The 19402-nt window shown below is 48.2% G+C and overlaps 59 non-coding genes across 59 annotated transcripts; 40 read left to right on the forward strand and 19 right to left on the reverse strand.

Moving 5' to 3' along the window:
• The first annotated feature begins 443 nt into the window (after nucleotides 1-443).
• Nucleotides 444-516, forward strand: TRNAA-AGC (transfer RNA alanine (anticodon AGC)). Its single transcript has one exon. It is a non-coding gene; the product is annotated as a tRNA-Ala (tRNA).
• A 100-nt stretch (nucleotides 517-616) lies between these two features.
• TRNAY-GUA (transfer RNA tyrosine (anticodon GUA)) lies at nucleotides 617-702 on the forward strand. The gene is given in 2 exon segments: nucleotides 617-653; nucleotides 667-702. It is a non-coding gene; the product is annotated as a tRNA-Tyr (tRNA).
• A 163-nt stretch (nucleotides 703-865) lies between these two features.
• Nucleotides 866-937, reverse strand: TRNAG-UCC (transfer RNA glycine (anticodon UCC)). Its single transcript has one exon. It is a non-coding gene; the product is annotated as a tRNA-Gly (tRNA).
• A 470-nt stretch (nucleotides 938-1407) lies between these two features.
• TRNAA-AGC (transfer RNA alanine (anticodon AGC)) lies at nucleotides 1408-1480 on the forward strand. The gene has a single exon. It is a non-coding gene; the product is annotated as a tRNA-Ala (tRNA).
• A 100-nt stretch (nucleotides 1481-1580) lies between these two features.
• On the forward strand, nucleotides 1581-1666 carry TRNAY-GUA (transfer RNA tyrosine (anticodon GUA)). Its single transcript is given in 2 exon segments — nucleotides 1581-1617; nucleotides 1631-1666. It is a non-coding gene; the product is annotated as a tRNA-Tyr (tRNA).
• Nucleotides 1667-1829: 163 nt separating this feature from the next.
• Nucleotides 1830-1901, reverse strand: TRNAG-UCC (transfer RNA glycine (anticodon UCC)). Its single transcript has one exon. It is a non-coding gene; the product is annotated as a tRNA-Gly (tRNA).
• A 470-nt stretch (nucleotides 1902-2371) lies between these two features.
• On the forward strand, nucleotides 2372-2444 carry TRNAA-AGC (transfer RNA alanine (anticodon AGC)). Its single transcript has one exon. It is a non-coding gene; the product is annotated as a tRNA-Ala (tRNA).
• Nucleotides 2445-2544: 100 nt separating this feature from the next.
• Nucleotides 2545-2630, forward strand: TRNAY-GUA (transfer RNA tyrosine (anticodon GUA)). Its single transcript is given in 2 exon segments — nucleotides 2545-2581; nucleotides 2595-2630. It is a non-coding gene; the product is annotated as a tRNA-Tyr (tRNA).
• A 163-nt stretch (nucleotides 2631-2793) lies between these two features.
• TRNAG-UCC (transfer RNA glycine (anticodon UCC)) lies at nucleotides 2794-2865 on the reverse strand. The gene has a single exon. It is a non-coding gene; the product is annotated as a tRNA-Gly (tRNA).
• Nucleotides 2866-3335: 470 nt separating this feature from the next.
• TRNAA-AGC (transfer RNA alanine (anticodon AGC)) lies at nucleotides 3336-3408 on the forward strand. The gene has a single exon. It is a non-coding gene; the product is annotated as a tRNA-Ala (tRNA).
• Nucleotides 3409-3508: 100 nt separating this feature from the next.
• TRNAY-GUA (transfer RNA tyrosine (anticodon GUA)) lies at nucleotides 3509-3594 on the forward strand. Its single transcript is given in 2 exon segments — nucleotides 3509-3545; nucleotides 3559-3594. It is a non-coding gene; the product is annotated as a tRNA-Tyr (tRNA).
• A 163-nt stretch (nucleotides 3595-3757) lies between these two features.
• On the reverse strand, nucleotides 3758-3829 carry TRNAG-UCC (transfer RNA glycine (anticodon UCC)). Its single transcript has one exon. It is a non-coding gene; the product is annotated as a tRNA-Gly (tRNA).
• Nucleotides 3830-4299: 470 nt separating this feature from the next.
• Nucleotides 4300-4372, forward strand: TRNAA-AGC (transfer RNA alanine (anticodon AGC)). Its single transcript has one exon. It is a non-coding gene; the product is annotated as a tRNA-Ala (tRNA).
• A 100-nt stretch (nucleotides 4373-4472) lies between these two features.
• TRNAY-GUA (transfer RNA tyrosine (anticodon GUA)) lies at nucleotides 4473-4558 on the forward strand. The gene is given in 2 exon segments: nucleotides 4473-4509; nucleotides 4523-4558. It is a non-coding gene; the product is annotated as a tRNA-Tyr (tRNA).
• Nucleotides 4559-4721: 163 nt separating this feature from the next.
• Nucleotides 4722-4793, reverse strand: TRNAG-UCC (transfer RNA glycine (anticodon UCC)). The gene has a single exon. It is a non-coding gene; the product is annotated as a tRNA-Gly (tRNA).
• A 470-nt stretch (nucleotides 4794-5263) lies between these two features.
• Nucleotides 5264-5336, forward strand: TRNAA-AGC (transfer RNA alanine (anticodon AGC)). The gene has a single exon. It is a non-coding gene; the product is annotated as a tRNA-Ala (tRNA).
• Nucleotides 5337-5436: 100 nt separating this feature from the next.
• TRNAY-GUA (transfer RNA tyrosine (anticodon GUA)) lies at nucleotides 5437-5522 on the forward strand. Its single transcript is given in 2 exon segments — nucleotides 5437-5473; nucleotides 5487-5522. It is a non-coding gene; the product is annotated as a tRNA-Tyr (tRNA).
• Nucleotides 5523-5685: 163 nt separating this feature from the next.
• On the reverse strand, nucleotides 5686-5757 carry TRNAG-UCC (transfer RNA glycine (anticodon UCC)). The gene has a single exon. It is a non-coding gene; the product is annotated as a tRNA-Gly (tRNA).
• A 469-nt stretch (nucleotides 5758-6226) lies between these two features.
• On the forward strand, nucleotides 6227-6299 carry TRNAA-AGC (transfer RNA alanine (anticodon AGC)). The gene has a single exon. It is a non-coding gene; the product is annotated as a tRNA-Ala (tRNA).
• A 100-nt stretch (nucleotides 6300-6399) lies between these two features.
• On the forward strand, nucleotides 6400-6485 carry TRNAY-GUA (transfer RNA tyrosine (anticodon GUA)). The gene is given in 2 exon segments: nucleotides 6400-6436; nucleotides 6450-6485. It is a non-coding gene; the product is annotated as a tRNA-Tyr (tRNA).
• Nucleotides 6486-6648: 163 nt separating this feature from the next.
• On the reverse strand, nucleotides 6649-6720 carry TRNAG-UCC (transfer RNA glycine (anticodon UCC)). Its single transcript has one exon. It is a non-coding gene; the product is annotated as a tRNA-Gly (tRNA).
• A 470-nt stretch (nucleotides 6721-7190) lies between these two features.
• TRNAA-AGC (transfer RNA alanine (anticodon AGC)) lies at nucleotides 7191-7263 on the forward strand. Its single transcript has one exon. It is a non-coding gene; the product is annotated as a tRNA-Ala (tRNA).
• A 100-nt stretch (nucleotides 7264-7363) lies between these two features.
• Nucleotides 7364-7449, forward strand: TRNAY-GUA (transfer RNA tyrosine (anticodon GUA)). The gene is given in 2 exon segments: nucleotides 7364-7400; nucleotides 7414-7449. It is a non-coding gene; the product is annotated as a tRNA-Tyr (tRNA).
• Nucleotides 7450-8154: 705 nt separating this feature from the next.
• TRNAA-AGC (transfer RNA alanine (anticodon AGC)) lies at nucleotides 8155-8227 on the forward strand. Its single transcript has one exon. It is a non-coding gene; the product is annotated as a tRNA-Ala (tRNA).
• A 100-nt stretch (nucleotides 8228-8327) lies between these two features.
• TRNAY-GUA (transfer RNA tyrosine (anticodon GUA)) lies at nucleotides 8328-8413 on the forward strand. The gene is given in 2 exon segments: nucleotides 8328-8364; nucleotides 8378-8413. It is a non-coding gene; the product is annotated as a tRNA-Tyr (tRNA).
• Nucleotides 8414-8576: 163 nt separating this feature from the next.
• On the reverse strand, nucleotides 8577-8648 carry TRNAG-UCC (transfer RNA glycine (anticodon UCC)). The gene has a single exon. It is a non-coding gene; the product is annotated as a tRNA-Gly (tRNA).
• A 470-nt stretch (nucleotides 8649-9118) lies between these two features.
• On the forward strand, nucleotides 9119-9191 carry TRNAA-AGC (transfer RNA alanine (anticodon AGC)). The gene has a single exon. It is a non-coding gene; the product is annotated as a tRNA-Ala (tRNA).
• Nucleotides 9192-9291: 100 nt separating this feature from the next.
• On the forward strand, nucleotides 9292-9377 carry TRNAY-GUA (transfer RNA tyrosine (anticodon GUA)). The gene is given in 2 exon segments: nucleotides 9292-9328; nucleotides 9342-9377. It is a non-coding gene; the product is annotated as a tRNA-Tyr (tRNA).
• Nucleotides 9378-9540: 163 nt separating this feature from the next.
• On the reverse strand, nucleotides 9541-9612 carry TRNAG-UCC (transfer RNA glycine (anticodon UCC)). The gene has a single exon. It is a non-coding gene; the product is annotated as a tRNA-Gly (tRNA).
• Nucleotides 9613-10082: 470 nt separating this feature from the next.
• TRNAA-AGC (transfer RNA alanine (anticodon AGC)) lies at nucleotides 10083-10155 on the forward strand. Its single transcript has one exon. It is a non-coding gene; the product is annotated as a tRNA-Ala (tRNA).
• Nucleotides 10156-10255: 100 nt separating this feature from the next.
• Nucleotides 10256-10341, forward strand: TRNAY-GUA (transfer RNA tyrosine (anticodon GUA)). The gene is given in 2 exon segments: nucleotides 10256-10292; nucleotides 10306-10341. It is a non-coding gene; the product is annotated as a tRNA-Tyr (tRNA).
• A 163-nt stretch (nucleotides 10342-10504) lies between these two features.
• TRNAG-UCC (transfer RNA glycine (anticodon UCC)) lies at nucleotides 10505-10576 on the reverse strand. Its single transcript has one exon. It is a non-coding gene; the product is annotated as a tRNA-Gly (tRNA).
• Nucleotides 10577-11048: 472 nt separating this feature from the next.
• On the forward strand, nucleotides 11049-11121 carry TRNAA-AGC (transfer RNA alanine (anticodon AGC)). The gene has a single exon. It is a non-coding gene; the product is annotated as a tRNA-Ala (tRNA).
• A 100-nt stretch (nucleotides 11122-11221) lies between these two features.
• On the forward strand, nucleotides 11222-11307 carry TRNAY-GUA (transfer RNA tyrosine (anticodon GUA)). Its single transcript is given in 2 exon segments — nucleotides 11222-11258; nucleotides 11272-11307. It is a non-coding gene; the product is annotated as a tRNA-Tyr (tRNA).
• A 163-nt stretch (nucleotides 11308-11470) lies between these two features.
• On the reverse strand, nucleotides 11471-11542 carry TRNAG-UCC (transfer RNA glycine (anticodon UCC)). The gene has a single exon. It is a non-coding gene; the product is annotated as a tRNA-Gly (tRNA).
• Nucleotides 11543-12012: 470 nt separating this feature from the next.
• TRNAA-AGC (transfer RNA alanine (anticodon AGC)) lies at nucleotides 12013-12085 on the forward strand. The gene has a single exon. It is a non-coding gene; the product is annotated as a tRNA-Ala (tRNA).
• Nucleotides 12086-12185: 100 nt separating this feature from the next.
• Nucleotides 12186-12271, forward strand: TRNAY-GUA (transfer RNA tyrosine (anticodon GUA)). Its single transcript is given in 2 exon segments — nucleotides 12186-12222; nucleotides 12236-12271. It is a non-coding gene; the product is annotated as a tRNA-Tyr (tRNA).
• A 163-nt stretch (nucleotides 12272-12434) lies between these two features.
• TRNAG-UCC (transfer RNA glycine (anticodon UCC)) lies at nucleotides 12435-12506 on the reverse strand. The gene has a single exon. It is a non-coding gene; the product is annotated as a tRNA-Gly (tRNA).
• Nucleotides 12507-12976: 470 nt separating this feature from the next.
• Nucleotides 12977-13049, forward strand: TRNAA-AGC (transfer RNA alanine (anticodon AGC)). The gene has a single exon. It is a non-coding gene; the product is annotated as a tRNA-Ala (tRNA).
• A 100-nt stretch (nucleotides 13050-13149) lies between these two features.
• TRNAY-GUA (transfer RNA tyrosine (anticodon GUA)) lies at nucleotides 13150-13235 on the forward strand. The gene is given in 2 exon segments: nucleotides 13150-13186; nucleotides 13200-13235. It is a non-coding gene; the product is annotated as a tRNA-Tyr (tRNA).
• Nucleotides 13236-13398: 163 nt separating this feature from the next.
• TRNAG-UCC (transfer RNA glycine (anticodon UCC)) lies at nucleotides 13399-13470 on the reverse strand. Its single transcript has one exon. It is a non-coding gene; the product is annotated as a tRNA-Gly (tRNA).
• A 471-nt stretch (nucleotides 13471-13941) lies between these two features.
• TRNAA-AGC (transfer RNA alanine (anticodon AGC)) lies at nucleotides 13942-14014 on the forward strand. The gene has a single exon. It is a non-coding gene; the product is annotated as a tRNA-Ala (tRNA).
• A 100-nt stretch (nucleotides 14015-14114) lies between these two features.
• TRNAY-GUA (transfer RNA tyrosine (anticodon GUA)) lies at nucleotides 14115-14200 on the forward strand. The gene is given in 2 exon segments: nucleotides 14115-14151; nucleotides 14165-14200. It is a non-coding gene; the product is annotated as a tRNA-Tyr (tRNA).
• Nucleotides 14201-14363: 163 nt separating this feature from the next.
• Nucleotides 14364-14435, reverse strand: TRNAG-UCC (transfer RNA glycine (anticodon UCC)). The gene has a single exon. It is a non-coding gene; the product is annotated as a tRNA-Gly (tRNA).
• A 470-nt stretch (nucleotides 14436-14905) lies between these two features.
• Nucleotides 14906-14978, forward strand: TRNAA-AGC (transfer RNA alanine (anticodon AGC)). The gene has a single exon. It is a non-coding gene; the product is annotated as a tRNA-Ala (tRNA).
• A 100-nt stretch (nucleotides 14979-15078) lies between these two features.
• TRNAY-GUA (transfer RNA tyrosine (anticodon GUA)) lies at nucleotides 15079-15164 on the forward strand. The gene is given in 2 exon segments: nucleotides 15079-15115; nucleotides 15129-15164. It is a non-coding gene; the product is annotated as a tRNA-Tyr (tRNA).
• Nucleotides 15165-15327: 163 nt separating this feature from the next.
• Nucleotides 15328-15399, reverse strand: TRNAG-UCC (transfer RNA glycine (anticodon UCC)). The gene has a single exon. It is a non-coding gene; the product is annotated as a tRNA-Gly (tRNA).
• Nucleotides 15400-15870: 471 nt separating this feature from the next.
• TRNAA-AGC (transfer RNA alanine (anticodon AGC)) lies at nucleotides 15871-15943 on the forward strand. The gene has a single exon. It is a non-coding gene; the product is annotated as a tRNA-Ala (tRNA).
• Nucleotides 15944-16043: 100 nt separating this feature from the next.
• Nucleotides 16044-16129, forward strand: TRNAY-GUA (transfer RNA tyrosine (anticodon GUA)). Its single transcript is given in 2 exon segments — nucleotides 16044-16080; nucleotides 16094-16129. It is a non-coding gene; the product is annotated as a tRNA-Tyr (tRNA).
• Nucleotides 16130-16292: 163 nt separating this feature from the next.
• Nucleotides 16293-16364, reverse strand: TRNAG-UCC (transfer RNA glycine (anticodon UCC)). The gene has a single exon. It is a non-coding gene; the product is annotated as a tRNA-Gly (tRNA).
• A 469-nt stretch (nucleotides 16365-16833) lies between these two features.
• Nucleotides 16834-16906, forward strand: TRNAA-AGC (transfer RNA alanine (anticodon AGC)). Its single transcript has one exon. It is a non-coding gene; the product is annotated as a tRNA-Ala (tRNA).
• Nucleotides 16907-17006: 100 nt separating this feature from the next.
• Nucleotides 17007-17092, forward strand: TRNAY-GUA (transfer RNA tyrosine (anticodon GUA)). The gene is given in 2 exon segments: nucleotides 17007-17043; nucleotides 17057-17092. It is a non-coding gene; the product is annotated as a tRNA-Tyr (tRNA).
• Nucleotides 17093-17255: 163 nt separating this feature from the next.
• On the reverse strand, nucleotides 17256-17327 carry TRNAG-UCC (transfer RNA glycine (anticodon UCC)). Its single transcript has one exon. It is a non-coding gene; the product is annotated as a tRNA-Gly (tRNA).
• Nucleotides 17328-17797: 470 nt separating this feature from the next.
• TRNAA-AGC (transfer RNA alanine (anticodon AGC)) lies at nucleotides 17798-17870 on the forward strand. Its single transcript has one exon. It is a non-coding gene; the product is annotated as a tRNA-Ala (tRNA).
• A 100-nt stretch (nucleotides 17871-17970) lies between these two features.
• On the forward strand, nucleotides 17971-18056 carry TRNAY-GUA (transfer RNA tyrosine (anticodon GUA)). Its single transcript is given in 2 exon segments — nucleotides 17971-18007; nucleotides 18021-18056. It is a non-coding gene; the product is annotated as a tRNA-Tyr (tRNA).
• Nucleotides 18057-18219: 163 nt separating this feature from the next.
• TRNAG-UCC (transfer RNA glycine (anticodon UCC)) lies at nucleotides 18220-18291 on the reverse strand. The gene has a single exon. It is a non-coding gene; the product is annotated as a tRNA-Gly (tRNA).
• Nucleotides 18292-18761: 470 nt separating this feature from the next.
• On the forward strand, nucleotides 18762-18834 carry TRNAA-AGC (transfer RNA alanine (anticodon AGC)). Its single transcript has one exon. It is a non-coding gene; the product is annotated as a tRNA-Ala (tRNA).
• Nucleotides 18835-18934: 100 nt separating this feature from the next.
• Nucleotides 18935-19020, forward strand: TRNAY-GUA (transfer RNA tyrosine (anticodon GUA)). The gene is given in 2 exon segments: nucleotides 18935-18971; nucleotides 18985-19020. It is a non-coding gene; the product is annotated as a tRNA-Tyr (tRNA).
• Nucleotides 19021-19183: 163 nt separating this feature from the next.
• TRNAG-UCC (transfer RNA glycine (anticodon UCC)) lies at nucleotides 19184-19255 on the reverse strand. Its single transcript has one exon. It is a non-coding gene; the product is annotated as a tRNA-Gly (tRNA).
• Between the last annotated feature and the right edge of the window lie 147 nt (nucleotides 19256-19402).

Below are 19402 nucleotides of genomic sequence, written 5' to 3' on the forward strand. Positions count from 1 at the left end.
TGAAAATGCAACTCTCACCCCTAGTGTGACTAAAGCCAACTCTTCTGCTTCGTTAGTGGCTTGACAACAGTCAGACGGTAATGTGGCTTCTCGTAAGAGAGGTTTAAGCAGCAGCAGAGTGGCGCAGCGGGAGCGTGCTGGGCCCATAACCCAGAGGTCGATGGATCGAAACCATCCTCTGCTAGGCGCAGAGTTTTGTATTTTTCATGCTCCCAGGAAAAAGGTACCCCAAAAATTCACTGTCTCGTTCTTTCAGGCCACCCAAAGCCCAGCAAACTCCACTGTCCTTTATATTTCAAGGCACCAAAAAATCCACACTTAAAAAAAAAAAAAAAAAAAAAAAAAAAAGAAAGAAACCTTTCTTCTCCCATGGTCAAAACTTGGTTTAGGCATGATAACATGACTGCGGTGTGACCCGAGTGCCAGAAACCAGCAACAGTAGAGGGGGATTAGCTCAAATGGTAGAGCGCTCGCTTAGCATGCGAGAGGTAGCGGGATCGATGCCCGCATCCTCCAAAACTTCCACTTGGCACTACCTTCAAATGAAGGGCCAACTTCTTTTTAGTTGGCACTGACACAAAAACCTAGGAAGCAGCTGCACGCATATCTGGCTAAACCTTCGATAGCTCAGCTGGTAGAGCGGAGGACTGTAGTAGCTAATTAGCAATCCTTAGGTCGCTGGTTCGATTCCGGCTCGAAGGATGCTTTTGAGTGTCCGACAACCTTGCATGCTTCAACTCGGAGGCTCTCTCGCACAGACTTTGCAGCTGCATACCTCCTGGGCGCACTCTTTTTGAGCCTGACCGCACAACCATTGGCCTCTGGAGAGAGTGTTAACAAGAATACTTCAAAACAAGAGAAACAATGCGTTGGCCGGGAATCGAACCCGGGTCAACTGCTTGGAAGGCAGCTATGCTCACCACTATACCACCAACGCCATAGAATTCACACCACTTCTCAATCGTGAAAATGCAACTCTCACCCCTAGTGTGACTAAAGCCAACTCTTCTGCTTCGTTAGTGGCTTGACAACAGTCAGACGGTAATGTGGCTTCTCGTAAGAGAGGTTTAAGCAGCAGCAGAGTGGCGCAGCGGGAGCGTGCTGGGCCCATAACCCAGAGGTCGATGGATCGAAACCATCCTCTGCTAGGCGCAGAGTTTTGTATTTTTCATGCTCCCAGGAAAAAGGTACCCCAAAAATTCACTGTCTCGTTCTTTCAGGCCACCCAAAGCCCAGCAAACTCCACTGTCCTTTATATTTCAAGGCACCAAAAAATCCACACTTAAAAAAAAAAAAAAAAAAAAAAAAAAAAGAAAGAAACCTTTCTTCTCCCATGGTCAAAACTTGGTTTAGGCATGATAACATGACTGCGGTGTGACCCGAGTGCCAGAAACCAGCAACAGTAGAGGGGGATTAGCTCAAATGGTAGAGCGCTCGCTTAGCATGCGAGAGGTAGCGGGATCGATGCCCGCATCCTCCAAAACTTCCACTTGGCACTACCTTCAAATGAAGGGCCAACTTCTTTTTAGTTGGCACTGACACAAAAACCTAGGAAGCAGCTGCACGCATATCTGGCTAAACCTTCGATAGCTCAGCTGGTAGAGCGGAGGACTGTAGTAGCTAATTAGCAATCCTTAGGTCGCTGGTTCGATTCCGGCTCGAAGGATGCTTTTGAGTGTCCGACAACCTTGCATGCTTCAACTCGGAGGCTCTCTCGCACAGACTTTGCAGCTGCATACCTCCTGGGCGCACTCTTTTTGAGCCTGACCGCACAACCATTGGCCTCTGGAGAGAGTGTTAACAAGAATACTTCAAAACAAGAGAAACAATGCGTTGGCCGGGAATCGAACCCGGGTCAACTGCTTGGAAGGCAGCTATGCTCACCACTATACCACCAACGCCATAGAATTCACACCACTTCTCAATCGTGAAAATGCAACTCTCACCCCTAGTGTGACTAAAGCCAACTCTTCTGCTTCGTTAGTGGCTTGACAACAGTCAGACGGTAATGTGGCTTCTCGTAAGAGAGGTTTAAGCAGCAGCAGAGTGGCGCAGCGGGAGCGTGCTGGGCCCATAACCCAGAGGTCGATGGATCGAAACCATCCTCTGCTAGGCGCAGAGTTTTGTATTTTTCATGCTCCCAGGAAAAAGGTACCCCAAAAATTCACTGTCTCGTTCTTTCAGGCCACCCAAAGCCCAGCAAACTCCACTGTCCTTTATATTTCAAGGCACCAAAAAATCCACACTTAAAAAAAAAAAAAAAAAAAAAAAAAAAAGAAAGAAACCTTTCTTCTCCCATGGTCAAAACTTGGTTTAGGCATGATAACATGACTGCGGTGTGACCCGAGTGCCAGAAACCAGCAACAGTAGAGGGGGATTAGCTCAAATGGTAGAGCGCTCGCTTAGCATGCGAGAGGTAGCGGGATCGATGCCCGCATCCTCCAAAACTTCCACTTGGCACTACCTTCAAATGAAGGGCCAACTTCTTTTTAGTTGGCACTGACACAAAAACCTAGGAAGCAGCTGCACGCATATCTGGCTAAACCTTCGATAGCTCAGCTGGTAGAGCGGAGGACTGTAGTAGCTAATTAGCAATCCTTAGGTCGCTGGTTCGATTCCGGCTCGAAGGATGCTTTTGAGTGTCCGACAACCTTGCATGCTTCAACTCGGAGGCTCTCTCGCACAGACTTTGCAGCTGCATACCTCCTGGGCGCACTCTTTTTGAGCCTGACCGCACAACCATTGGCCTCTGGAGAGAGTGTTAACAAGAATACTTCAAAACAAGAGAAACAATGCGTTGGCCGGGAATCGAACCCGGGTCAACTGCTTGGAAGGCAGCTATGCTCACCACTATACCACCAACGCCATAGAATTCACACCACTTCTCAATCGTGAAAATGCAACTCTCACCCCTAGTGTGACTAAAGCCAACTCTTCTGCTTCGTTAGTGGCTTGACAACAGTCAGACGGTAATGTGGCTTCTCGTAAGAGAGGTTTAAGCAGCAGCAGAGTGGCGCAGCGGGAGCGTGCTGGGCCCATAACCCAGAGGTCGATGGATCGAAACCATCCTCTGCTAGGCGCAGAGTTTTGTATTTTTCATGCTCCCAGGAAAAAGGTACCCCAAAAATTCACTGTCTCGTTCTTTCAGGCCACCCAAAGCCCAGCAAACTCCACTGTCCTTTATATTTCAAGGCACCAAAAAATCCACACTTAAAAAAAAAAAAAAAAAAAAAAAAAAAAGAAAGAAACCTTTCTTCTCCCATGGTCAAAACTTGGTTTAGGCATGATAACATGACTGCGGTGTGACCCGAGTGCCAGAAACCAGCAACAGTAGAGGGGGATTAGCTCAAATGGTAGAGCGCTCGCTTAGCATGCGAGAGGTAGCGGGATCGATGCCCGCATCCTCCAAAACTTCCACTTGGCACTACCTTCAAATGAAGGGCCAACTTCTTTTTAGTTGGCACTGACACAAAAACCTAGGAAGCAGCTGCACGCATATCTGGCTAAACCTTCGATAGCTCAGCTGGTAGAGCGGAGGACTGTAGTAGCTAATTAGCAATCCTTAGGTCGCTGGTTCGATTCCGGCTCGAAGGATGCTTTTGAGTGTCCGACAACCTTGCATGCTTCAACTCGGAGGCTCTCTCGCACAGACTTTGCAGCTGCATACCTCCTGGGCGCACTCTTTTTGAGCCTGACCGCACAACCATTGGCCTCTGGAGAGAGTGTTAACAAGAATACTTCAAAACAAGAGTAACAATGCGTTGGCCGGGAATCGAACCCGGGTCAACTGCTTGGAAGGCAGCTATGCTCACCACTATACCACCAACGCCATAGAATTCACACCACTTCTCAATCGTGAAAATGCAACTCTCACCCCTAGTGTGACTAAAGCCAACTCTTCTGCTTCGTTAGTGGCTTGACAACAGTCAGACGGTAATGTGGCTTCTCGTAAGAGAGGTTTAAGCAGCAGCAGAGTGGCGCAGCGGGAGCGTGCTGGGCCCATAACCCAGAGGTCGATGGATCGAAACCATCCTCTGCTAGGCGCAGAGTTTTGTATTTTTCATGCTCCCAGGAAAAAGGTACCCCAAAAATTCACTGTCTCGTTCTTTCAGGCCACCCAAAGCCCAGCAAACTCCACTGTCCTTTATATTTCAAGGCACCAAAAAATCCACACTTAAAAAAAAAAAAAAAAAAAAAAAAAAAAGAAAGAAACCTTTCTTCTCCCATGGTCAAAACTTGGTTTAGGCATGATAACATGACTGCGGTGTGACCCGAGTGCCAGAAACCAGCAACAGTAGAGGGGGATTAGCTCAAATGGTAGAGCGCTCGCTTAGCATGCGAGAGGTAGCGGGATCGATGCCCGCATCCTCCAAAACTTCCACTTGGCACTACCTTCAAATGAAGGGCCAACTTCTTTTTAGTTGGCACTGACACAAAAACCTAGGAAGCAGCTGCACGCATATCTGGCTAAACCTTCGATAGCTCAGCTGGTAGAGCGGAGGACTGTAGTAGCTAATTAGCAATCCTTAGGTCGCTGGTTCGATTCCGGCTCGAAGGATGCTTTTGAGTGTCCGACAACCTTGCATGCTTCAACTCGGAGGCTCTCTCGCACAGACTTTGCAGCTGCATACCTCCTGGGCGCACTCTTTTTGAGCCTGACCGCACAACCATTGGCCTCTGGAGAGAGTGTTAACAAGAATACTTCAAAACAAGAGTAACAATGCGTTGGCCGGGAATCGAACCCGGGTCAACTGCTTGGAAGGCAGCTATGCTCACCACTATACCACCAACGCCATAGAATTCACACCACTTCTCAATCGTGAAAATGCAACTCTCACCCCTAGTGTGACTAAAGCCAACTCTTCTGCTTCGTTAGTGGCTTGACAACAGTCAGACGGTAATGTGGCTTCTCGTAAGAGAGGTTTAAGCAGCAGCAGAGTGGCGCAGCGGGAGCGTGCTGGGCCCATAACCCAGAGGTCGATGGATCGAAACCATCCTCTGCTAGGCGCAGAGTTTTGTATTTTTCATGCTCCCAGGAAAAAGGTACCCCAAAAATTCACTGTCTCGTTCTTTCAGGCCACCCAAAGCCCAGCAAACTCCACTGTCCTTTATATTTCAAGGCACCAAAAAATCCACACTTAAAAAAAAAAAAAAAAAAAAAAAAAAAAGAAAGAAACCTTTCTTCTCCCATGGTCAAAACTTGGTTTAGGCATGATAACATGACTGCGGTGTGACCCGAGTGCCAGAAACCAGCAACAGTAGAGGGGGATTAGCTCAAATGGTAGAGCGCTCGCTTAGCATGCGAGAGGTAGCGGGATCGATGCCCGCATCCTCCAAAACTTCCACTTGGCACTACCTTCAAATGAAGGGCCAACTTCTTTTTAGTTGGCACTGACACAAAAACCTAGGAAGCAGCTGCACGCATATCTGGCTAAACCTTCGATAGCTCAGCTGGTAGAGCGGAGGACTGTAGTAGCTAATTAGCAATCCTTAGGTCGCTGGTTCGATTCCGGCTCGAAGGATGCTTTTGAGTGTCCGACAACCTTGCATGCTTCAACTCGGAGGCTCTCTCGCACAGACTTTGCAGCTGCATACCTCCTGGGCGCACTCTTTTTGAGCCTGACCGCACAACCATTGGCCTCTGGAGAGAGTGTTAACAAGAATACTTCAAAACAAGAGTAACAATGCGTTGGCCGGGAATCGAACCCGGGTCAACTGCTTGGAAGGCAGCTATGCTCACCACTATACCACCAACGCCATAGAATTCACACCACTTCTCAATCGTGAAAATGCAACTCTCACCCCTAGTGTGACTAAAGCCAACTCTTCTGCTTCGTTAGTGGCTTGACAACAGTCAGACGGTAATGTGGCTTCTCGTAAGAGAGGTTTAAGCAGCAGCAGAGTGGCGCAGCGGGAGCGTGCTGGGCCCATAACCCAGAGGTCGATGGATCGAAACCATCCTCTGCTAGGCGCAGAGTTTTGTATTTTTCATGCTCCCAGGAAAAAGGTACCCCAAAAATTCACTGTCTCGTTCTTTCAGGCCACCCAAAGCCCAGCAAACTCCACTGTCCTTTATATTTCAAGGCACCAAAAAATCCACACTTAAAAAAAAAAAAAAAAAAAAAAAAAAAGAAAGAAACCTTTCTTCTCCCATGGTCAAAACTTGGTTTAGGCATGATAACATGACTGCGGTGTGACCCGAGTGCCAGAAACCAGCAACAGTAGAGGGGGATTAGCTCAAATGGTAGAGCGCTCGCTTAGCATGCGAGAGGTAGCGGGATCGATGCCCGCATCCTCCAAAACTTCCACTTGGCACTACCTTCAAATGAAGGGCCAACTTCTTTTTAGTTGGCACTGACACAAAAACCTAGGAAGCAGCTGCACGCATATCTGGCTAAACCTTCGATAGCTCAGCTGGTAGAGCGGAGGACTGTAGTAGCTAATTAGCAATCCTTAGGTCGCTGGTTCGATTCCGGCTCGAAGGATGCTTTTGAGTGTCCGACAACCTTGCATGCTTCAACTCGGAGGCTCTCTCGCACAGACTTTGCAGCTGCATACCTCCTGGGCGCACTCTTTTTGAGCCTGACCGCACAACCATTGGCCTCTGGAGAGAGTGTTAACAAGAATACTTCAAAACAAGAGAAACAATGCGTTGGCCGGGAATCGAACCCGGGTCAACTGCTTGGAAGGCAGCTATGCTCACCACTATACCACCAACGCCATAGAATTCACACCACTTCTCAATCGTGAAAATGCAACTCTCACCCCTAGTGTGACTAAAGCCAACTCTTCTGCTTCGTTAGTGGCTTGACAACAGTCAGACGGTAATGTGGCTTCTCGTAAGAGAGGTTTAAGCAGCAGCAGAGTGGCGCAGCGGGAGCGTGCTGGGCCCATAACCCAGAGGTCGATGGATCGAAACCATCCTCTGCTAGGCGCAGAGTTTTGTATTTTTCATGCTCCCAGGAAAAAGGTACCCCAAAAATTCACTGTCTCGTTCTTTCAGGCCACCCAAAGCCCAGCAAACTCCACTGTCCTTTATATTTCAAGGCACCAAAAAATCCACACTTAAAAAAAAAAAAAAAAAAAAAAAAAAAAGAAAGAAACCTTTCTTCTCCCATGGTCAAAACTTGGTTTAGGCATGATAACATGACTGCGGTGTGACCCGAGTGCCAGAAACCAGCAACAGTAGAGGGGGATTAGCTCAAATGGTAGAGCGCTCGCTTAGCATGCGAGAGGTAGCGGGATCGATGCCCGCATCCTCCAAAACTTCCACTTGGCACTACCTTCAAATGAAGGGCCAACTTCTTTTTAGTTGGCACTGACACAAAAACCTAGGAAGCAGCTGCACGCATATCTGGCTAAACCTTCGATAGCTCAGCTGGTAGAGCGGAGGACTGTAGTAGCTAATTAGCAATCCTTAGGTCGCTGGTTCGATTCCGGCTCGAAGGATGCTTTTGAGTGTCCGACAACCTTGCATGCTTCAACTCGGAGGCTCTCTCGCACAGACTTTGCAGCTGCATACCTCCTGGCCACACTCTTTTTGAGCCTGACCGCACAACAATTGGCCTCTGGAGAGAGTGTTAACAAGAATACTTCAAAACAAGAGTAACAATGCGTTGGCCGGGAATCGAACCCGGGTCAACTGCTTGGAAGGCAGCTATGCTCACCACTATACCACCAACACCATAGAATTCACACCACTTCTCAATCGTGAAAATGCAACTCTCACCCCTAGTGTGACTAAAGCCAACTCTTCTGCTTCGTTAGTGGCTTGACAACAGTCAGACGGTAATGTGGCTTCTCGTAAGAGAGGTTTAAGCAGCAGCAGAGTGGCGCAGCGGGAGCGTGCTGGGCCCATAACCCAGAGGTCGATGGATCGAAACCATCCTCTGCTAGGCGCAGAGTTTTGTATTTTTCATGCTCCCAGGAAAAAGGTACCCCAAAAATTCACTGTCTCGTTCTTTCAGGCCACCCAAAGCCCAGCAAACTCCACTGTCCTTTATATTTCAAGGCACCAAAAAATCCACACTTAAAAAAAAAAAAAAAAAAAAAAAAAAAAGAAAGAAACCTTTCTTCTCCCATGGTCAAAACTTGGTTTAGGCATGATAACATGACTGCGGTGTGACCCGAGTGCCAGAAACCAGCAACAGTAGAGGGGGATTAGCTCAAATGGTAGAGCGCTCGCTTAGCATGCGAGAGGTAGCGGGATCGATGCCCGCATCCTCCAAAACTTCCACTTGGCACTACCTTCAAATGAAGGGCCAACTTCTTTTTAGTTGGCACTGACACAAAAACCTAGGAAGCAGCTGCACGCATATCTGGCTAAACCTTCGATAGCTCAGCTGGTAGAGCGGAGGACTGTAGTAGCTAATTAGCAATCCTTAGGTCGCTGGTTCGATTCCGGCTCGAAGGATGCTTTTGAGTGTCCGACAACCTTGCATGCTTCAACTCGGAGGCTCTCTCGCACAGACTTTGCAGCTGCATACCTCCTGGGCGCACTCTTTTTGAGCCTGACCGCACAACCATTGGCCTCTGGAGAGAGTGTTAACAAGAATACTTCAAAACAAGAGTAACAATGCGTTGGCCGGGAATCGAACCCGGGTCAACTGCTTGGAAGGCAGCTATGCTCACCACTATACCACCAACGCCATAGAATTCACACCACTTCTCAATCGTGAAAATGCAACTCTCACCCCTAGTGTGACTAAAGCCAACTCTTCTGCTTCGTTAGTGGCTTGACAACAGTCAGACGGTAATGTGGCTTCTCGTAAGAGAGGTTTAAGCAGCAGCAGAGTGGCGCAGCGGGAGCGTGCTGGGCCCATAACCCAGAGGTCGATGGATCGAAACCATCCTCTGCTAGGCGCAGAGTTTTGTATTTTTCATGCTCCCAGGAAAAAGGTACCCCAAAAATTCACTGTCTCGTTCTTTCAGGCCACCCAAAGCCCAGCAAACTCCACTGTCCTTTATATTTCAAGGCACCAAAAAATCCACACTTAAAAAAAAAAAAAAAAAAAAAAAAAAAAGAAAGAAACCTTTCTTCTCCCATGGTCAAAACTTGGTTTAGGCATGATAACATGACTGCGGTGTGACCCGAGTGCCAGAAACCAGCAACAGTAGAGGGGGATTAGCTCAAATGGTAGAGCGCTCGCTTAGCATGCGAGAGGTAGCGGGATCGATGCCCGCATCCTCCAAAACTTCCACTTGGCACTACCTTCAAATGAAGGGCCAACTTCTTTTTAGTTGGCACTGACACAAAAACCTAGGAAGCAGCTGCACGCATATCTGGCTAAACCTTCGATAGCTCAGCTGGTAGAGCGGAGGACTGTAGTAGCTAATTAGCAATCCTTAGGTCGCTGGTTCGATTCCGGCTCGAAGGATGCTTTTGAGTGTCCGACAACCTTGCATGCTTCAACTCGGAGGCTCTCTCGCACAGACTTTGCAGCTGCATACCTCCTGGGCGCACTCTTTTTGAGCCTGACCGCACAACCATTGGCCTCTGGAGAGAGTGTTAACAAGAATACTTCAAAACAAGAGAAACAATGCGTTGGCCGGGAATCGAACCCGGGTCAACTGCTTGGAAGGCAGCTATGCTCACCACTATACCACCAACGCCATAGAATTCACACCACTTCTCAATCGTGAAAATGCAACTCTCACCCCTAGTGTGACTAAAGCCAACTCTTCTGCTTCGTTAGTGGCTTGACAACAGTCAGACGGTAATGTGGCTTCTCGTAAGAGAGGTTTAAGCAGCAGCAGAGTGGCGCAGCGGGAGCGTGCTGGGCCCATAACCCAGAGGTCGATGGATCGAAACCATCCTCTGCTAGGCGCAGAGTTTTGTATTTTTCATGCTCCCAGGAAAAAGGTACCCCAAAAATTCACTGTCTCGTTCTTTCAGGCCACCCAAAGCCCAGCAAACTCCACTGTCCTTTATATTTCAAGGCACCAAAAAATCCACACTTAAAAAAAAAAAAAAAAAAAAAAAAAAAAGAAAGAAACCTTTCTTCTCCCATGGTCAAAACTTGGTTTAGGCATGATAACATGACTGCGGTGTGACCCGAGTGCCAGAAACCAGCAACAGTAGAGGGGGATTAGCTCAAATGGTAGAGCGCTCGCTTAGCATGCGAGAGGTAGCGGGATCGATGCCCGCATCCTCCAAAACTTCCACTTGGCACTACCTTCAAATGAAGGGCCAACTTCTTTTTAGTTGGCACTGACACAAAAACCTAGGAAGCAGCTGCACGCATATCTGGCTAAACCTTCGATAGCTCAGCTGGTAGAGCGGAGGACTGTAGTAGCTAATTAGCAATCCTTAGGTCGCTGGTTCGATTCCGGCTCGAAGGATGCTTTTGAGTGTCCGACAACCTTGCATGCTTCAACTCGGAGGCTCTCTCGCACAGACTTTGCAGCTGCATACCTCCTGGGCGCACTCTTTTTGAGCCTGACCGCACAACCATTGGCCTCTGGAGAGAGTGTTAACAAGAATACTTCAAAACAAGAGAAACAATGCGTTGGCCGGGAATCGAACCCGGGTCAACTGCTTGGAAGGCAGCTATGCTCACCACTATACCACCAACGCCATAGAATTCACACCACTTCTCAATCGTGAAAATGCAACTCTCACCCCTAGTGTGACTAAAGCCAACTCTTCTGCTTCGTTAGTGGCTTGACAACAGTCAGACGGTAATGTGGCTTCTCGTAAGAGAGGTTTAAGCAGCAGCAGAGTGGCGCAGCGGGAGCGTGCTGGGCCCATAACCCAGAGGTCGATGGATCGAAACCATCCTCTGCTAGGCGCAGAGTTTTGTATTTTTCATGCTCCCAGGAAAAAGGTACCCCAAAAATTCACTGTCTCGTTCTTTCAGGCCACCCAAAGCCCAGCAAACTCCACTGTCCTTTATATTTCAAGGCACCAAAAAATCCACACTTAAAAAAAAAAAAAAAAAAAAAAAAAAAAAAGAAAGAAACCTTTCTTCTCCCATGGTCAAAACTTGGTTTAGGCATGATAACATGACTGCGGTGTGACCCGAGTGCCAGAAACCAGCAACAGTAGAGGGGGATTAGCTCAAATGGTAGAGCGCTCGCTTAGCATGCGAGAGGTAGCGGGATCGATGCCCGCATCCTCCAAAACTTCCACTTGGCACTACCTTCAAATGAAGGGCCAACTTCTTTTTAGTTGGCACTGACACAAAAACCTAGGAAGCAGCTGCACGCATATCTGGCTAAACCTTCGATAGCTCAGCTGGTAGAGCGGAGGACTGTAGTAGCTAATTAGCAATCCTTAGGTCGCTGGTTCGATTCCGGCTCGAAGGATGCTTTTGAGTGTCCGACAACCTTGCATGCTTCAACTCGGAGGCTCTCTCGCACAGACTTTGCAGCTGCATACCTCCTGGGCGCACTCTTTTTGAGCCTGACCGCACAACCATTGGCCTCTGGAGAGAGTGTTAACAAGAATACTTCAAAACAAGAGTAACAATGCGTTGGCCGGGAATCGAACCCGGGTCAACTGCTTGGAAGGCAGCTATGCTCACCACTATACCACCAACGCCATAGAATTCACACCACTTCTCAATCGTGAAAATGCAACTCTCACCCCTAGTGTGACTAAAGCCAACTCTTCTGCTTCGTTAGTGGCTTGACAACAGTCAGACGGTAATGTGGCTTCTCGTAAGAGAGGTTTAAGCAGCAGCAGAGTGGCGCAGCGGGAGCGTGCTGGGCCCATAACCCAGAGGTCGATGGATCGAAACCATCCTCTGCTAGGCGCAGAGTTTTGTATTTTTCATGCTCCCAGGAAAAAGGTACCCCAAAAATTCACTGTCTCGTTCTTTCAGGCCACCCAAAGCCCAGCAAACTCCACTGTCCTTTATATTTCAAGGCACCAAAAAATCCACACTTAAAAAAAAAAAAAAAAAAAAAAAAAAAAGAAAGAAACCTTTCTTCTCCCATGGTCAAAACTTGGTTTAGGCATGATAACATGACTGCGGTGTGACCCGAGTGCCAGAAACCAGCAACAGTAGAGGGGGATTAGCTCAAATGGTAGAGCGCTCGCTTAGCATGCGAGAGGTAGCGGGATCGATGCCCGCATCCTCCAAAACTTCCACTTGGCACTACCTTCAAATGAAGGGCCAACTTCTTTTTAGTTGGCACTGACACAAAAACCTAGGAAGCAGCTGCACGCATATCTGGCTAAACCTTCGATAGCTCAGCTGGTAGAGCGGAGGACTGTAGTAGCTAATTAGCAATCCTTAGGTCGCTGGTTCGATTCCGGCTCGAAGGATGCTTTTGAGTGTCCGACAACCTTGCATGCTTCAACTCGGAGGCTCTCTCGCACAGACTTTGCAGCTGCATACCTCCTGGGCGCACTCTTTTTGAGCCTGACCGCACAACCATTGGCCTCTGGAGAGAGTGTTAACAAGAATACTTCAAAACAAGAGAAACAATGCGTTGGCCGGGAATCGAACCCGGGTCAACTGCTTGGAAGGCAGCTATGCTCACCACTATACCACCAACGCCATAGAATTCACACCACTTCTCAATCGTGAAAATGCAACTCTCACCCCTAGTGTGACTAAAGCCAACTCTTCTGCTTCGTTAGTGGCTTGACAACAGTCAGACGGTAATGTGGCTTCTCGTAAGAGAGGTTTAAGCAGCAGCAGAGTGGCGCAGCGGGAGCGTGCTGGGCCCATAACCCAGAGGTCGATGGATCGAAACCATCCTCTGCTAGGCGCAGAGTTTTGTATTTTTCATGCTCCCAGGAAAAAGGTACCCCAAAAATTCACTGTCTCGTTCTTTCAGGCCACCCAAAGCCCAGCAAACTCCACTGTCCTTTATATTTCAAGGCACCAAAAAATCCACACTTAAAAAAAAAAAAAAAAAAAAAAAAAAAAGAAAGAAACCTTTCTTCTCCCATGGTCAAAACTTGGTTTAGGCATGATAACATGACTGCGGTGTGACCCGAGTGCCAGAAACCAGCAACAGTAGAGGGGGATTAGCTCAAATGGTAGAGCGCTCGCTTAGCATGCGAGAGGTAGCGGGATCGATGCCCGCATCCTCCAAAACTTCCACTTGGCACTACCTTCAAATGAAGGGCCAACTTCTTTTTAGTTGGCACTGACACAAAAACCTAGGAAGCAGCTGCACGCATATCTGGCTAAACCTTCGATAGCTCAGCTGGTAGAGCGGAGGACTGTAGTAGCTAATTAGCAATCCTTAGGTCGCTGGTTCGATTCCGGCTCGAAGGATGCTTTTGAGTGTCCGACAACCTTGCATGCTTCAACTCGGAGGCTCTCTCGCACAGACTTTGCAGCTGCATACCTCCTGGGCGCACTCTTTTTGAGCCTGACCGCACAACCATTGGCCTCTGGAGAGAGTGTTAACAAGAATACTTCAAAACAAGAGAAACAATGCGTTGGCCGGGAATCGAACCCGGGTCAACTGCTTGGAAGGCAGCTATGCTCACCACTATACCACCAACGCCATAGAATTCACACCACTTCTCAATCGTGAAAATGCAACTCTCACCCCTAGTGTGACTAAAGCCAACTCTTCTGCTTCGTTAGTGGCTTGACAACAGTCAGACGGTAATGTGGCTTCTCGTAAGAGAGGTTTAAGCAGCAGCAGAGTGGCGCAGCGGGAGCGTGCTGGGCCCATAACCCAGAGGTCGATGGATCGAAACCATCCTCTGCTAGGCGCAGAGTTTTGTATTTTTCATGCTCCCAGGAAAAAGGTACCCCAAAAATTCACTGTCTCGTTCTTTCAGGCCACCCAAAGCCCAGCAAACTCCACTGTCCTTTATATTTCAAGGCACCAAAAAATCCACACTTAAAAAAAAAAAAAAAAAAAAAAAAAAAAAGAAAGAAACCTTTCTTCTCCCATGGTCAAAACTTGGTTTAGGCATGATAACATGACTGCGGTGTGACCCGAGTGCCAGAAACCAGCAACAGTAGAGGGGGATTAGCTCAAATGGTAGAGCGCTCGCTTAGCATGCGAGAGGTAGCGGGATCGATGCCCGCATCCTCCAAAACTTCCACTTGGCACTACCTTCAAATGAAGGGCCAACTTCTTTTTAGTTGGCACTGACACAAAAACCTAGGAAGCAGCTGCACGCATATCTGGCTAAACCTTCGATAGCTCAGCTGGTAGAGCGGAGGACTGTAGTAGCTAATTAGCAATCCTTAGGTCGCTGGTTCGATTCCGGCTCGAAGGATGCTTTTGAGTGTCCGACAACCTTGCATGCTTCAACTCGGAGGCTCTCTCGCACAGACTTTGCAGCTGCATACCTCCTGGGCGCACTCTTTTTGAGCCTGACCGCACAACCATTGGCCTCTGGAGAGAGTGTTAACAAGAATACTTCAAAACAAGAGTAACAATGCGTTGGCCGGGAATCGAACCCGGGTCAACTGCTTGGAAGGCAGCTATGCTCACCACTATACCACCAACGCCATAGAATTCACACCACTTCTCAATCGTGAAAATGCAACTCTCACCCCTAGTGTGACTAAAGCCAACTCTTCTGCTTCGTTAGTGGCTTGACAACAGTCAGACGGTAATGTGGCTTCTCGTAAGAGAGGTTTAAGCAGCAGCAGAGTGGCGCAGCGGGAGCGTGCTGGGCCCATAACCCAGAGGTCGATGGATCGAAACCATCCTCTGCTAGGCGCAGAGTTTTGTATTTTTCATGCTCCCAGGAAAAAGGTACCCCAAAAATTCACTGTCTCGTTCTTTCAGGCCACCCAAAGCCCAGCAAACTCCACTGTCCTTTATATTTCAAGGCACCAAAAAATCCACACTTAAAAAAAAAAAAAAAAAAAAAAAAAAAAGAAAGAAACCTTTCTTCTCCCATGGTCAAAACTTGGTTTAGGCATGATAACATGACTGCGGTGTGACCCGAGTGCCAGAAACCAGCAACAGTAGAGGGGGATTAGCTCAAATGGTAGAGCGCTCGCTTAGCATGCGAGAGGTAGCGGGATCGATGCCCGCATCCTCCAAAACTTCCACTTGGCACTACCTTCAAATGAAGGGCCAACTTCTTTTTAGTTGGCACTGACACAAAAACCTAGGAAGCAGCTGCACGCATATCTGGCTAAACCTTCGATAGCTCAGCTGGTAGAGCGGAGGACTGTAGTAGCTAATTAGCAATCCTTAGGTCGCTGGTTCGATTCCGGCTCGAAGGATGCTTTTGAGTGTCCGACAACCTTGCATGCTTCAACTCGGAGGCTCTCTCGCACAGACTTTGCAGCTGCATACCTCCTGGGCGCACTCTTTTTGAGCCTGACCGCACAACCATTGGCCTCTGGAGAGAGTGTTAACAAGAATACTTCAAAACAAGAGTAACAATGCGTTGGCCGGGAATCGAACCCGGGTCAACTGCTTGGAAGGCAGCTATGCTCACCACTATACCACCAACGCCATAGAATTCACACCACTTCTCAATCGTGAAAATGCAACTCTCACCCCTAGTGTGACTAAAGCCAACTCTTCTGCTTCGTTAGTGGCTTGACAACAGTCAGACGGTAATGTGGCTTCTCGTAAGAGAGGTTTAAGCAGCAGCAGAGTGGCGCAGCGGGAGCGTGCTGGGCCCATAACCCAGAGGTCGATGGATCGAAACCATCCTCTGCTAGGCGCAGAGTTTTGTATTTTTCATGCTCCCAGGAAAAAGGTACCCCAAAAATTCACTGTCTCGTTCTTTCAGGCCACCCAAAGCCCAGCAAACTCCACTGTCCTTTATATTTCAAGGCACCAAAAAATCCACACTTAAAAAAAAAAAAAAAAAAAAAAAAAAAAAGAAAGAAACCTTTCTTCTCCCATGGTCAAAACTTGGTTTAGGCATGATAACATGACTGCGGTGTGACCCGAGTGCCAGAAACCAGCAACAGTAGAGGGGGATTAGCTCAAATGGTAGAGCGCTCGCTTAGCATGCGAGAGGTAGCGGGATCGATGCCCGCATCCTCCAAAACTTCCACTTGGCACTACCTTCAAATGAAGGGCCAACTTCTTTTTAGTTGGCACTGACACAAAAACCTAGGAAGCAGCTGCACGCATATCTGGCTAAACCTTCGATAGCTCAGCTGGTAGAGCGGAGGACTGTAGTAGCTAATTAGCAATCCTTAGGTCGCTGGTTCGATTCCGGCTCGAAGGATGCTTTTGAGTGTCCGACAACCTTGCATGCTTCAACTCGGAGGCTCTCTCGCACAGACTTTGCAGCTGCATACCTCCTGGGCGCACTCTTTTTGAGCCTGACCGCACAACCATTGGCCTCTGGAGAGAGTGTTAACAAGAATACTTCAAAACAAGAGAAACAATGCGTTGGCCGGGAATCGAACCCGGGTCAACTGCTTGGAAGGCAGCTATGCTCACCACTATACCACCAACGCCATAGAATTCACACCACTTCTCAATCGTGAAAATGCAACTCTCACCCCTAGTGTGACTAAAGCCAACTCTTCTGCTTCGTTAGTGGCTTGACAACAGTCAGACGGTAATGTGGCTTCTCGTAAGAGAGGTTTAAGCAGCAGCAGAGTGGCGCAGCGGGAGCGTGCTGGGCCCATAACCCAGAGGTCGATGGATCGAAACCATCCTCTGCTAGGCGCAGAGTTTTGTATTTTTCATGCTCCCAGGAAAAAGGTACCCCAAAAATTCACTGTCTCGTTCTTTCAGGCCACCCAAAGCCCAGCAAACTCCACTGTCCTTTATATTTCAAGGCACCAAAAAATCCACACTTAAAAAAAAAAAAAAAAAAAAAAAAAAAGAAAGAAACCTTTCTTCTCCCATGGTCAAAACTTGGTTTAGGCATGATAACATGACTGCGGTGTGACCCGAGTGCCAGAAACCAGCAACAGTAGAGGGGGATTAGCTCAAATGGTAGAGCGCTCGCTTAGCATGCGAGAGGTAGCGGGATCGATGCCCGCATCCTCCAAAACTTCCACTTGGCACTACCTTCAAATGAAGGGCCAACTTCTTTTTAGTTGGCACTGACACAAAAACCTAGGAAGCAGCTGCACGCATATCTGGCTAAACCTTCGATAGCTCAGCTGGTAGAGCGGAGGACTGTAGTAGCTAATTAGCAATCCTTAGGTCGCTGGTTCGATTCCGGCTCGAAGGATGCTTTTGAGTGTCCGACAACCTTGCATGCTTCAACTCGGAGGCTCTCTCGCACAGACTTTGCAGCTGCATACCTCCTGGGCGCACTCTTTTTGAGCCTGACCGCACAACCATTGGCCTCTGGAGAGAGTGTTAACAAGAATACTTCAAAACAAGAGTAACAATGCGTTGGCCGGGAATCGAACCCGGGTCAACTGCTTGGAAGGCAGCTATGCTCACCACTATACCACCAACGCCATAGAATTCACACCACTTCTCAATCGTGAAAATGCAACTCTCACCCCTAGTGTGACTAAAGCCAACTCTTCTGCTTCGTTAGTGGCTTGACAACAGTCAGACGGTAATGTGGCTTCTCGTAAGAGAGGTTTAAGCAGCAGCAGAGTGGCGCAGCGGGAGCGTGCTGGGCCCATAACCCAGAGGTCGATGGATCGAAACCATCCTCTGCTAGGCGCAGAGTTTTGTATTTTTCATGCTCCCAGGAAAAAGGTACCCCAAAAATTCACTGTCTCGTTCTTTCAGGCCACCCAAAGCCCAGCAAACTCCACTGTCCTTTATATTTCAAGGCACCAAAAAATCCACACTTAAAAAAAAAAAAAAAAAAAAAAAAAAAAGAAAGAAACCTTTCTTCTCCCATGGTCAAAACTTGGTTTAGGCATGATAACATGACTGCGGTGTGACCCGAGTGCCAGAAACCAGCAACAGTAGAGGGGGATTAGCTCAAATGGTAGAGCGCTCGCTTAGCATGCGAGAGGTAGCGGGATCGATGCCCGCATCCTCCAAAACTTCCACTTGGCACTACCTTCAAATGAAGGGCCAACTTCTTTTTAGTTGGCACTGACACAAAAACCTAGGAAGCAGCTGCACGCATATCTGGCTAAACCTTCGATAGCTCAGCTGGTAGAGCGGAGGACTGTAGTAGCTAATTAGCAATCCTTAGGTCGCTGGTTCGATTCCGGCTCGAAGGATGCTTTTGAGTGTCCGACAACCTTGCATGCTTCAACTCGGAGGCTCTCTCGCACAGACTTTGCAGCTGCATACCTCCTGGGCGCACTCTTTTTGAGCCTGACCGCACAACCATTGGCCTCTGGAGAGAGTGTTAACAAGAATACTTCAAAACAAGAGTAACAATGCGTTGGCCGGGAATCGAACCCGGGTCAACTGCTTGGAAGGCAGCTATGCTCACCACTATACCACCAACGCCATAGAATTCACACCACTTCTCAATCGTGAAAATGCAACTCTCACCCCTAGTGTGACTAAAGCCAACTCTTCTGCTTCGTTAGTGGCTTGACAACAGTCAGACGGTAATGTGGCTTCTCGTAAGAGAGGTTTAAGCAGCAGCAGAGTGGCGCAGCGGGAGCGTGCTGGGCCCATAACCCAGAGGTCGATGGATCGAAACCATCCTCTGCTAGGCGCAGAGTTTTGTATTTTTCATGCTCCCAGGAAAAAGGTACCCCAAAAATTCACTGTCTCGTTCTTTCAGGCCACCCAAAGCCCAGCAAACTCCACTGTCCTTTATATTTCAAGGCACCAAAAAATCCACACTTAAAAAAAAAAAAAAAAAAAAAAAAAAAAGAAAGAAACCTTTCTTCTCCCATGGTCAAAACTTGGTTTAGGCATGATAACATGACTGCGGTGTGACCCGAGTGCCAGAAACCAGCAACAGTAGAGGGGGATTAGCTCAAATGGTAGAGCGCTCGCTTAGCATGCGAGAGGTAGCGGGATCGATGCCCGCATCCTCCAAAACTTCCACTTGGCACTACCTTCAAATGAAGGGCCAACTTCTTTTTAGTTGGCACTGACACAAAAACCTAGGAAGCAGCTGCACGCATATCTGGCTAAACCTTCGATAGCTCAGCTGGTAGAGCGGAGGACTGTAGTAGCTAATTAGCAATCCTTAGGTCGCTGGTTCGATTCCGGCTCGAAGGATGCTTTTGAGTGTCCGACAACCTTGCATGCTTCAACTCGGAGGCTCTCTCGCACAGACTTTGCAGCTGCATACCTCCTGGGCGCACTCTTTTTGAGCCTGACCGCACAACCATTGGCCTCTGGAGAGAGTGTTAACAAGAATACTTCAAAACAAGAGTAACAATGCGTTGGCCGGGAATCGAACCCGGGTCAACTGCTTGGAAGGCAGCTATGCTCACCACTATACCACCAACGCCATAGAATTCACACCACTTCTCAATCGTGAAAATGCAACTCTCACCCCTAGTGTGACTAAAGCCAACTCTTCTGCTTCGTTAGTGGCTTGACAACAGTCAGACGGTAATGTGGCTTCTCGTAAGAGAGGTTTAAGCAGCAGCAGAGT

Source organism: Eleutherodactylus coqui, chromosome 1, assembly GCF_035609145.1.
Source record: "Eleutherodactylus coqui strain aEleCoq1 chromosome 1, aEleCoq1.hap1, whole genome shotgun sequence".
Taxonomy (NCBI): domain Eukaryota; kingdom Metazoa; phylum Chordata; class Amphibia; order Anura; family Eleutherodactylidae; genus Eleutherodactylus; species Eleutherodactylus coqui.